The 13287-nt window shown below is 37.8% G+C and overlaps 1 long non-coding RNA gene across 1 annotated transcript in view; it reads right to left on the bottom strand.

Moving 5' to 3' along the window:
- Window positions 1-13287, bottom strand: part of LOC147343642 (uncharacterized) — a 159382-nt gene that overhangs the window by 40728 nt on the left and 105367 nt on the right. Inside the window, exon 4 of the long non-coding RNA XR_015156318.1 lies at window positions 1220-1296. This is a non-coding gene — a long non-coding RNA (uncharacterized LOC147343642). The remainder of the gene's footprint in view (window positions 1-1219; window positions 1297-13287) is intronic.

Below are 13287 nucleotides of genomic sequence, written 5' to 3'. Positions count from 1 at the left end.
TTAATAAAATGCAACTCTTTCACTCAAACTCTGTTCTTCTTTTTAGTTAATGTCATCACTTCCTAAGTGAGTGTGTTAACAGACCTGATGATTAGGTTAAAAGATACTGAGAGAAGAAATTAGAGTGATTTAATCTTAAAGAATCAAGTTCAGGGAAGTTGCTCACAATTTGTAATGAGTAAATGGCTGAAGACACTTCTCAGGTTTTGATTAGATCCTCAGTACAGTGTTGGGATGTCACATGGTGTCAGTTATTTCAAGTTTTTCATAAATCCTACAAAGGATATCCCATCCTGCCTTTACCATCACCTCATAATCAAAAGGAACACAAGGACGCTCAAAGATTTTAAGTTCAAGCTAGGAAATAGGAGGCATCGAAAATGTTATCAGCAAAGAGATACTGAGCTATGTGTGAATATATCTTCTGTAAGAAACATTTCTGGCTGGAAATGCTGAAAGTGCATTAGGGACTGGTTATACCTCTACACAAAAGGCTACCATTTGTCATTCAGAGTAACCACATCATTATAAACAATCAAACCACTGTCCTGCACAGATAGCGGTCCCAGAAAAGTCAGGGAAACAGACCTAGTTCATCAGACTTTGACCTCTGTAGTTTGCTCTGTCTAATCATTCACATTTTGGATGTGACAGTAGAACCCAGACATACTGATGCTTTAAAGATCTCAGGGCATGTACCCAATGTCAGGAAAATACAGTCCTTCATTCAAGGACGATGGGTGTCTTCCCATAAACACAACATGTCAGCATGTACAATTCATTTTCTTTTTCTTTTAATTCACTTCAGTTCAGTTCAGTTGCTCAGTCGTGTCCGGCTCTTTGCGACCCCATGAATTGCAGCACGCCAGGCCTCCCTGTCCATCACCAACTCCCGGAGTTCACTCAGACTCACGTCCATTGTGTTGGTGATGCCATCCAGCCATCTCATCCTCTGTCGTCCCCTTCCACTCCTGCCCCCAATCCCTCCCAGCATCAGGGTCTTTTCCAATGAGTCAACTCTTGGCATGAGGTGGCCAAAGTGCTGGAGTTTCAGCTTTAGCATCATTCCTTCCAAAGAACACCCAGGACTGATCTCCTTTAGAATGGACTGGTTGGATCTCCTTTCTTTTAATTAGTACTATATTATTTTACAGTTAATATAACTTAAAATATTTTAAATTTCCTATGTTAAACTGATCTTAGAGTCAGGCATACTCACCAGAGCATTGCTGCAAATCTTCCCAACGGCTCCATTATAATTGTGATGAAAGTGATTTCACAGTACTCATAGGATACCTGTAAGTTAATTATATTAATTAGTTTATACTTTCAACCTTGACATTTTACTGGTAGCTCGAATGAACTGCAAAGGCAATATGTTATTTAGTGTGGGTTATGGGAGAAGAATATGCTGAAGACAAATTTAATCTTTTAACAATTTGCTTAGGAAAGCAAACTGTTAGTGACCTCTGAGGAAGGAAAGTGATGAAGAAAGAGAGGAGGGGAGAGAGAGGGAGCAAGAAAGGAAGGTGATGGGGAGAGGTGGCTATTAGAATTAGCACATTGAAAGTAAAGAGGAAAAAGTGATGTTTAAATTGGGAAACTCTCAACAGTCAGCACAATGAGCAAGTTCTGTAGACAAAGCTAACTATCTGGAGATTCATTGTGTTTCCACATCCATTTTGATGCTTGCAAATTCCTTGAAATTATTAAGGGTATTCAATGCTCTTTGTTGAGTGATGCTTGGCTATTTCCATTTTGATTGTAAACTTCATGTTATCAGAAATCCTGTACTTATCAGTTCATGAAATAACTTCTGTTATCAAATAATGCTCTCAGCTACAGAAAAGCTTAAAATAAAGCAATTTTTAATGTTCTCTATTAGACTACACCTAGAATAGTCAAATATTCTAATGGGTAATGACCTTTAAAATGAGTCTTCAATGAACTGACATTTTCTAGATGGACAGAACAGGTAAATAGAGGAAGTAACAGTGAGAAGTTATCTAGATTGCTGCTAAATGCATACACTATGTCATAGACAAGGATGTCAACTTGAGGTTTTCTGAGTACTGCATATATTATCAACCCAGGTAACCTAATCTTTATTGACCTTAATTTCATCATCTAAATAAGGGATGTTAAAGACCAACCTCATTAGGCTGTTGGAAGATGTGAGATATGCAGGCAGTCACCGGGCATGCAGTGTCTGATATGTTTAAGTACTCAGTAAGCCCAGTCATCATCATTTTTATCACCATCCTCACATTGAAGTGCCATTTAAAGACTGTATTCCATTACTGTGGATTTCCTTTATGTTTCAAGTGAAATAGGAACTATAAGAATAGTAGACAATAAAATCATAGAGCTCTTGAGTGATATAATAAAATCTGGCACATTATGAAATTATTACTTTTATTTTTAGATAATCATTACATATATTAAACAATCTTACATAACATCAGTCAGTAATATCAGATAATTACTTCAGCCGTTTTCAGTTCTAGTTTACAAAAAGCTAACCAGATATTAATCCCTGAAAATTTACAGGACACTTAAGCTTTATTTCTTCAGTTCAGAGATTTTCTTATTTTTCTTTTTCTCCTCCTTGCTATTTCAACCTAGGCTTGTGTACTGATTGTGTTTGAAGTATCACAACTAAAATCTACATCTTCAAGTCAAAGCTATAGTTATGTACAGAAGTATAATAGTAATGTACAAACCAGCTTTTCCAATTTTCTCCTGTTATAGTAATGATCCAGATGACTGGATCTGTTTATTCAGATCCAGATCAAGTTTATTCTTGACTTGACAAGTTTGGACTTTTCACCTTATTGAGTTGGCGTTATTCGTGCTACATCAATAGAGGGGATAGAAGCAGAGCATGATGGATCAGACTTAATTCTTTCTCTATCTGGCTTCTATGATGACTCAATTACTCTCAACAAACAGCTCTTGGAGATGGAGTATACCAAGTATAAAACTCCCTTAGATTCACAAAGAGCAAAGCAATTTATATTAGCATTTTCTTTTCTGTTCAGATCACTATCCAGAACTGATTTTCTTTTTTTCAGTAATAGTACTCAAGATCTCTCAACATTGCTGCACAGATACAAAAATTTTCGTGGGATTTTCTTGAGGCCCTCTCATCTTGTGCAGAGGGAAAATGATCCTTCAAATGATGTTCTGATATCTATTCAGTTATAACTGAGATGATTCAAGTAGACTGTAAGTTCTTTAATACAGTCATTATTTCACTATGTATTTATATACTAATCTAATCTATATGAATATATGATATCATCTTAAAAAATCTATTGAACTGAAAAGTGATATATCAGATAGTTTCATGTAGAAAAAAAAAGGCAATAAGAATATTAAAGGAGACAGTCTGCTAAGTCAGACTCACAGGAAAAAGATTTTAGACAATATCACACTTTACTACTGATTTCAAGGATACAAATATCCATGAGGCAGAAATAAAGCAAGAAATAATAGATCACCAGTACAGCTCCTAAAGTGCTTCTCTGCTGTATCAGGACATAGCTTGGCTAAATCTGATTTAGCAGATGAGTTCTCAAAGGGCTGTAGGTGTTATCACTTACACAAAACAAGTCATTTTGATCACGAAAATATTATATTTATTTCTGTGGACGTTGTAACAAATCACCACAAACCTAAGGCCTTAAAGCAGCACAAACTTATTATCTTACAGTTCTGCAGACTAGCAATCCAGGGTGAGTATCACTGAGATAAAATCCAGGAAATTGAAGCAGAGAAACATTAACTAGCCTACCTAAATGTGCATAGATTGTACTTGCTAAAAGGAGGCATTCAATCCATAAGTGATGTCAAAGCCCATACCCCTAAGGGTATTGGCTCCTTAACTAGGACTAGAATTCCTACATAATCATTTTCTACTGGGGTTCCACAAACTCTGGGGAGAAACTAAATCACAGGCTTTGAACACATACCCACATAAGCCCCAGGAATCTCCAAAACCATTCATACCCACCCCCTTTCTCTTTCCTCACTTAAGGAAAGAAGAACATGATGAAAGCACACGTGGTAGGATTGAAGAGGTCCCACACTAAGGAAAACCCAAAACGTAAACCACATTGTCCAGCGTGCAAAACAGTACAAACTTAATTTATACTACAAATGAGTCAATCATTTAAATCTTATGACAATGATATGTGGCATAAACTTATCCACTCAAATCACAGTGGGCAGTTAACCTCTGGGTGGGCTATGTGCCAATGTTATCTTTGTAAACTGTGTCATCTTGGAAGTATGAATGAGGTGTCTAAGCACAGCTGAACTTAAGCTTCACCTTTCTAAACTAAGCCAGCTACATGTCAGGTAATAATTTGGGGTATTTTATGAATGTTTATGAAAAATGAGGTTTGTTCCATGTTGTATATTGTATCTCTAGTTTTTGAAATTTAGCAAGTTAGATATTTTAATATAAAAGATCACCATTCCTGGTATTTTTAAATATAGGCTGCCAACATTAATATTTATTTTCTGTTATCATGGTATAAAACTCTAAATGAATAAATCATTAGATACTGAAATTTGAATTAATACATATCAAATGAACTGTGAAATGCAAAGCTCTGTGACTTTGGTTATAAAACTGAAATATGTATATACATTGTGTATATACCAAGAAAATAATGTCATTATTACATATTTTTCTAATTAAAAATCTAGCAATTGCCTTTTTATTTATCTTCATTGAGATTCCTGGGCTGGAAAGTGCAGTAAAACTAAATTAGATCAATACACCTTAGCAAGATCTAGTTAGTAACAGGCTTAGAAGGAAACTGTGCCTTTGTTACTGACTTATAATAAATCTTAAGTTTTTAGCTAAAGCAAATGCATATTTTAACGATAGTGAGTAAGACAGTTGTGCTATTTCTTTAAAACAACTCAACCAAATAAAAGTATGCTTGTAAAACTCTCCAATTATTTTTTGATGAAAATATGACATACCTAAAAAAAGATATGTGGTCGCAAGGAGTTGGACACGACTGAGAGACTGAACTGAACTAAAAAAAGGTAATCCAGTATATCAAGATTATGTGTACAAAGGTCTTAACTGATACAAAATGTTTCTGATTATGAAAGCAAATCATATTTTTGGTAGCATTTGAAAATATAAAAATTATAAATGATTATAAAAATCATTTTTGAAAAAGATTTCATATAGCCACAACATTTTGCACTATGCAATTAAAAGTTGACTGTATACATTTAATGGCTTGATCCTCAGTTAAAAATGCCTTAAAAGACTCAGTATTGATAATGACAGATCAAGTGAGATCACTGAAAATGTACCAAGTACTTCTAAAATATTTCATAAATACAACATAAAAGAATAACAAAAACAGACAGCAAATTACCTGAAAAATTAGAAATAACTTAAAGTAAGAATAAGCATATACAGTGAAGATTACTTGCACAGCTAGACACTTGTTTGAAAATCCAGGCAGTTAAGTAGCTAAACAAACATTTAATACATTATCAGATAAAAAGTTATTTCTAGAATGTATGGGAAAGTGAATATGTTGCCAAATAATTTACAAGTTGAATGTAATCTTCTTAATTGCAGAGTAAAAGTAATTCTTGATTATGTAATTTGCCAAAATTAGCATCAGAATTATGTTGAGGCCAGGTGTCAATAAACAAAAGTGAGTGACTTTATATTTAGTGACTCCAGATCCTTGTCACTCTCTACCTTGATATTTTTTCAGTTCTTCAGTGACCAGTGACAAGGTTCACCAGCATAATTTGGTGTGGCCATAGGACAGTTTATAGCCAGTGTCCACGCAAACCAGTCAGTGCCCATGACAAACCGCATATTAAATATTTTGACTATCACTACTTTCAGTGTTTCTGGGGCCTTCTCTGATACTTATTTACAAGCTCTTCACAGAAAATATCCTGATGTCTACATGAAAGAAAAGGTCAATCTGTTATCTCTCCCATGATATTCCCATTTTAATACTGACTACACCTAGTTTTGGATGCAGATGGTGACTGCAGCCATGAAATTAAAACATGCTTGCTCCTTGGAAGAAAAGTTATGACCAACCTACACAGCTTATTAAAAGGAAGAGATATTACTTTGCCAACAAAGTTCCATCTAGTCAAAGCTATGGTTTTTCCAGTATGGATGTGAGAGTTGGAATATAAAGAAAGCTGAGTGCTGAAGAACTGATGCTTTTGAGAATCCTTTGAACTGCAAGATCAAACCAGTCCATCCTAAAGGAAATCCGTCCTGAATATTCATTGGAAGGAATGATGCTGAAGCAGAAACTCCAATACTTTGGCCACCTGATGTGAAGAGCTGACTCACTAGAAAAGACCCTGATGCTGGGAAAGATTGAAGGCAGGAGGAGAAGGGGATGACAGAGGATGAGATGGTTGGCTGGCATCACTAACTCAATGGACATGAGTCTGAGTAAACTCTAGAGTTGGTGATGGACAGGGAGGCCTAGTGTGCTGCAGTCCATGGGGTCACAAAGAGTCGCACACGACTCAGTGACTGAACTGAACTGAACTGATGTCTAGTTTAAGCCAAAGGGAGCCTCAATCTTTCCACTCCTTATTTCCAAAAAGAGACTCCCACCTGACTCTGGCTGGCTCTTGGCTTATCTCCATGGTCTCTGATCACCCCACCCTGGAAAGAAAGCACTGACTTCTCTAATTGGTGTGTTTAGGACAAAGAATCACAGGTGCTCCCTCAACCTTTCCTCTTTGCCATTTTAAGGAACTAGTCTGTTTGGCTCACTAGTCTCAGCCTCCATACTCAGAAATTTGCCTGGGTTATGGGGTGGGCTCAAAAGTATTTGTAAAATGAACAACAACAAATAAACTATGTGCATTTCACATCACAGGTCAAATATTAGCACATTTCTATGGTCAAAGACCTAAACCTGCATTCTACACAGAGTTTGTCATTATTCTAGCACTTAATTGTATGTCCACCTCTCTACACTTTTGATCTAACTCTAATAGGCACAGAATTCAGACGGGTATAATGACTAGTATTTGTTGGGTGTCCTGAAGCCCATGAAACAGGAGTGAGAAGAAAATATAATGAGACAGAGTTAGGTCGATATACTAGAGAACTTCCTGTTTTTTAATGAAGGCTATTCAGAGACAGCATGCATTGTCTTTAGTGTGCCCAATCTCAATGAGAAAATCTGGCAGAAACCAGATTCTTGAGAAGATATTGTAGGAATGATCCCAGCCCCAGAGATAGAATTGGTCTCGATGTAACAGTCAGCATCTAGTCAAGAAAGCAGGAACTACTACAGACATTTCAAGCCGAGAGAGGTTTAATGGAAGGTTTGCTAACAAAAATGTCATAAGGGTTGTTGTTGTTCAGTCACTCAGTTGTGTCTGACTCTTTGTGACCCCATGGACTGTAGCACTCCAGGCCTCCCTGTCCATCACCATTTCCCAGAGCTTGCTCAAACTCATGTCCATCGAGTCGGTCTGCCATCCAACCAACTCATCTTCTGTCCCTCTTTCCTCCTGCCTTCAACCTTTCCCAGCATCAGGGTCTTTTCTAATGAGTTGGTTCTATGTATCAGGTAGCCAATGTATTGCAGCTTCAGCTTTAGCATCAGTCTTTCTGATGAATATTGAGGGTCAATTTCCTCTAGGATTGACTCGTTTGATCTCCTTGCATTTCAAGGGACTCTCAAGAGTCTTCTGCAATACCACAGTTCAAAAGCATCAATTCTTTGGCACTAAACCTTCTTTATGGCCCAACTCTCACATCCATACATGACTACTGGAAAAAGCATAGCTTTGACTATACAGACCTTTGTCAGCAAAGTAATCCCTCTACTTTTTAATATGCTGTCTAGGTTTCTCATAGCTTTTATTCCAAGGAGGAAACATCTTTTAATTCATGGCTGTAGTCACCATCTGCAGTGATTTTGAAGCCCAACAAAATAAAGTCTGTCACTGTTTCCATTGTTTCCCCATCTATTTGTCATGAAGTGATAGGACCAGATGCCAGGATCTTAGTTTTGTGAATGCTGAATTTTAAGCCAGCTTTTTCACTATCCTCTTTCACTTTCATCAAGAGGCTCTATAGTTCCTCTTTGCTTTCTGCCATAAGGGTGGTGTCATCTGCATATCTGAGGTTGTTGATATTTCTCTGGGCAATCCTGATTCAGGCTTGGGCTTCATCTAACCTGGTATTTTGTATGATGTACTCTGCTGTCGTAAGGGTAAAAGAAGCAAAACTAAAAAAGGGACAATACTGGAGGAGTGTGAGAAGGGGATGTCAGAGCTGTCTTTCTAACCCCGGGCTGAACTCAGGATCCAGCCCTTCAGCTGACAGACATGTCAAGGCTGTAGTTTCTGTGACTATAACAAAGGAACTAAGGGACTACTGGTTTCTACTGGCAGTGCTGAAACACTCAGGACCTTGCCACTTAAAAGTCGCTTCTACAGCTCAGAGTCACCTTCCTGTGCTGCCACCAGAGACATCACAGAAATGGAAATTAAAGAATGTTTCTTTTTTCTTTCCTCTTGCAGTCTCCTGCTAGTGCTTCCCATTGGCCAAATTTCTGTGGAACTATTTGTCAGCAAGTGAGTAAAAGATGACAACTTTGTTCACTTCCAGCTACCGTACAAAGGAGAACAATGGAAGGCTGGATTGAAGCTGAGAGCCAGTAGACCAGTAACTGGAACATCAGAGAATGTGTTTTTAACAAGTTTTTTAGAGATCTAATAGAAATTTGTTACAAAATAAAAATTGCTCACTGTTACTTCTATAGAAATGACTGTATCAGGCAACTAGAGAAAGTTAAAAGAAGTAAATCCTCCAGTTATCCAGAACATCAAAAATACTAATACTGAACTACAGCTGCTAAAGTATACATAATCAATGGTTTACATTCCTCATGGAGAGAACTAATTAGAGGATTAAGCTATGCTAAACCAACCAACTACATTTACGCCATAATATATCACAAAAAAAAGACTGGTGTGGGCAACTCTGGAAAGCTTTCAAAAGGAGATTAAACCTAACATGTACTTTTAGGTGAACTCAGTTAAGTTCAGTTCAGTCGCTCAGTTGTGTCTGACTCTTCGCGACCCCATGAATCGCAGCACGCCAGGCCTCCCTGTCCATCACCAACTCCTGGAGTTCACTCAGACTCACGTCCATTGAGTCAGTGATGCCATCTAGCCATCTCATCCTCTGTCGTCCCCTTCTCCTCCTGCCCCCAATCCCTCCCAGCATCAGAGTCTTTTCCAATGAGTCAGCTCTTCACATGAGGTGGCCAAAGTACTAGAGTTTCAGCTTCAGCATCATTCCCTCCAAAGAAATCCCAGGGCTGATCTCCTTCAGAATGGACTGGTTGGATCTCCTTGCAGTCCAAGGGACTCTCAAGAGTCTTCTCCAACACCACAGTTCAAAAGCATCAATTCTTCGGTGCTTAGCCTTCTTCACAGTCCAACTCTCACATCCATATATGACCACTGGAAAAACCATAGCCTTGACTACATGGACCTTTGTTGGCAAAGTAATGTCTCTGCTTTTCAATATGCTATCTAGGTTGGTCATCTTTTAATTTCATGGCTGAAATCACCATCTGCAGTGATTTTGGAGCCCAGAAAAATAAAGTCTGACACTGTTTCCACTGTTTCCCCATCTATTTCCCATGAAGTGATGGGGCCGGATGCCATGATCTTTGTTTTCTGAATGTTGAGCTTTAAGCCAACTTTTTCACTCTCCTCTTTCACTTTCATCAAGAGGCTTTTGAGTTCCTCTTCACATTCTGCCATAAGGGTGGTGTCATCTGCATATCTGAGGTTATTGATATTTCTCCTGGCAATCTTGATTCCACCTTGTGCTTCTTCCAGCCCAGTGTTTCTCATGATGTACTCTGCATAGAAGTTAAATAAGCAGGGTGACAATATACAGCCTTGATGTACTCCTTTTCCTATTTGGAACCAGTCTGTTGTTCCATGTCCAGTTCTAACTGTTGCTTCCTGACCTGCATATAGGTTTCTCAAGAGGCAGGTCAGGTGGTCTGGTATTCCATCTCTTTCAGAATTTTCCACAGTTTTTTGTGATCCACACAGTCAAAGGCTTTGGCATAGTCAATAAAGCAGAAATAGATGTTTTTCTGGAACTCTCTTGCTTTTTCCATGATCCAGCGGATGTTGGCAATTTGATCTCTGGTTCCTCTGCCTTTTCTAAAACCAGCTTGAGCATCAGGAAGTTCACTGTTCACGTATTGCTGAAGCCTGGCTTGGAGAATTTTAAGCATTACCTTACTAGTGTGTGAGATGAGTGCAATTGTGCGGTAGTTGAAGCATTCTTTGGCATTGCCTTTCTTTGGGATTGGAATGAAAACTGACCTTTTCCAGTCCTGTGGCCACTGCTGAGTTTTCCAAATTTGCTGTCACATTGAGTGCAGCACTTTCACAGCATCATCTTTCAGGATTTGAAATAGCTCAATTGGAATTCCATCACCTCCACTAGCTTTGTTCGTAGTGATGCTTTCTAAGGCCCACTTGACTTCACATTCCAGGATGTCTGGCTCTAGGTCAGTGATGACACCATCGTGATTATCTGGGTCATGAAGATCTTTTTTGTACAGTTCTTCTGTGTATTCTTGCCACCTCTTCTTGATATCTTCTGCTTCTGTTAGGTTATTCTGGGGTTAATAAAAGATAACCTAAGCTAAGGAACAGAAGCTATATTGAGGTAACGTATAGATGGTGAATATGGAAAAGTAAAGTGAGAAAAATCAACTCACCAAAGTGTTTGAACATTAGAGTAGGGTCAGATTATAGGGGACCTAAAATTATACTCAACTTTGCAGAAAACTACCTAGCAGTAAGAAATGTGGTAAAAATAGGTACTTTTGAAGCTTTCTTTGTGGGAAAGATTTTATTCCACAGTCTGCCAACTGAGAAAAACTGAAATTTTATTCTCCACTTTAATCTAGAAGGAATGATCAGCCTGAAATATACTGGGTAATTTTCTTGGGGAAGTCTTCTAACTCATTTTACAGTGTCATTCTGTGAGGTGTTTATAGCAACATTCAACACTCTTGACTTTTTCTGATTTCCTTATCACTTCCATTCATATAATCCTCTTCATAATTCCATCACACTAAAAAACTGATAAATATTTGTATACTAGTAATATCAGTAGTATAAACAGGTAGCTCTTAAGAGTCAAAACAGCACAGTGGTAAAAAGAATAGATATTGAAGCCAAATTGCATAAATTCAAAACACAGCTCCATACTTACCATGTGTGGGTCCTTGGATATGTTATTTAAACTTCTCTTTGCTTCATCTGTCAAATGGAATGATGCAGAACTTACCTTTCTAGATTGTCATCAGGATTAAATGCATTGAAAATATGTTAAGCACTGAAAACAGGGTACAGCACATGCAACAATTTATATATTAATTTTCTTTTTTCCACTATCCCCAGCATATGGTTTATAAACCAATCATTATCTCCAGAGGTACCTTCATCTCCTGCGGCAGTTCATTTCATTTTGGACCACTGAAATTGTACAATCTTTTTAATATATTTATTCACATTGGATCCCCTGTGATTTCTAGCCATTGTTCCTATTTCTGCCTTTGAAGCCACCTAGAATGAATGTGCTATATTCTCTCTTGCATATATCTCTCTTTCTTAGACTAGGAGAGAAATACCAGCTTCCTCTCTCCAAATTCTTTTATTTTGCACAACTCTAAATACCACATTTCCTTTAATTTATTACTCATAAATTTCTTAGACCCTCATGAAATTGATCACTTGTATTTTGGATCTGTTTCCATTTGCCAATATCATTATCATATATTCAGGTAACAATTACATTTTCATCTCTAAAGAAGTGCCCACTGGGGAACTCAAATGGACAGTGGGGCAGATATAATTTAATAGAGGGGCCTGCCACCACCCATCATTCATTGGCTTAAGTAACATGCATGTGCGTGAAACCGGACCCATCACCATCAAATCATTTCTTTAGAGGCAGTTCTCAAAAGGCTCTCTTTTACCTGGACTAGTAAACTGATGGCGATAATTCCAGAGGAAAGGGAGAAAGATATGTTATCAGTCCCCCTCAGTCTCACCCACTGCTACCGGCTCTTAATTCGTGTTCAGCAACATTTAAGCTATAAAGATTAAAAACTTCTCCTGCTATGAAATGATCAATATTCACAGAGGTTAAGTACTGCATTATAACCACACATTAAAAATTATAATATGTATTTAGCATAATGCTTTGAAAGGGTCAAAGATTCTTAACGTTCTTTACATAGTCCCTCTTAGCATGCTAACCAATTATTTATAAAACATTATTAAAACTTAAAATTAATCGTTTTTTTGACCTTGTAATTTATATTAAGAAGTTTCTTTCTCTCTCTCTTTTTTTAAATCTAGACTGTAACTTAACATTCCCAGGACTGAAGTATCTGTTCTGAAGCAAATATTATAAAAATGCAATTATGAATTTTTTTAAAGACTTTTTCCAATATTATGTCACTACGATTTATAAAATTATGTATTACCTCAAGAGAATTCAGAGAAAAACATCCTGTTAGTAAAACCAATCTTTACTCTGATGATGTTGTTGGGGGAGTGTGTAATTTCCTTGGTTCTGTCTTGTCGCAACAAAAATTGGAAGCGATGGATGGACTAGTGTTACAGCCCCGTGTAATTTCCTCGGATGGACCAGTGTTAAAGCTCTGAGTTACAGCTCAGCTTTATTTAGAAAGCAAAGGGAAATACATCTTCGAGGTGTGAGAGTAGGCTGACCCAAAAGATGCGAAGAGAAGAGAAGCCCTCCCAGGGCTCAATCTGGCTCCTCTTTTATATGTTTTTTTCTCCTCCCCCTGAGCCTGCCCTATGTAAATTGGGCTAGCCAGGAGGGCTGTTTACCTGAGGTTCTCACTCCAGTCCTTAGACCTTCCTTTATTCTATTTTCACGGACTTTTCCCTTCTTTGTCTTTTAGCCACCACCATTTTGGACTCCTTTTTCCTATTCTAACTACCTAAGAGTCCCTCCTCAGGATATGGGAGGCCCAATTCTTTGGAAATATGGGTGTTGAGGTCTCTCTGGCTATTTCCTGCTGAGCTGGGATGGCAAGGGGCATTGGGCCTCCCCCTCTTGCTAGTCTCAAGCCTCAGAGTCCTTATAGTGGTGTCCATCTAAACATGAATGATATTTTCCGTGGTCAGCTGTAGTTTTATATATCCTTGTTGAACTGGCACTGTATG

The sequence above is a fragment of the Bos grunniens genome, chromosome 27 (assembly GCF_055505025.1).
Source record: "Bos grunniens cultivar Pamir isolate PY7600 chromosome 27, Bosgru_T2T1.0, whole genome shotgun sequence".
NCBI lineage: Eukaryota > Metazoa > Chordata > Mammalia > Artiodactyla > Bovidae > Bos > Bos grunniens.
The sequence above is the reverse complement of the archived record's forward strand: the minus strand, read 5'-3'. Positions and strand labels throughout refer to the sequence as shown.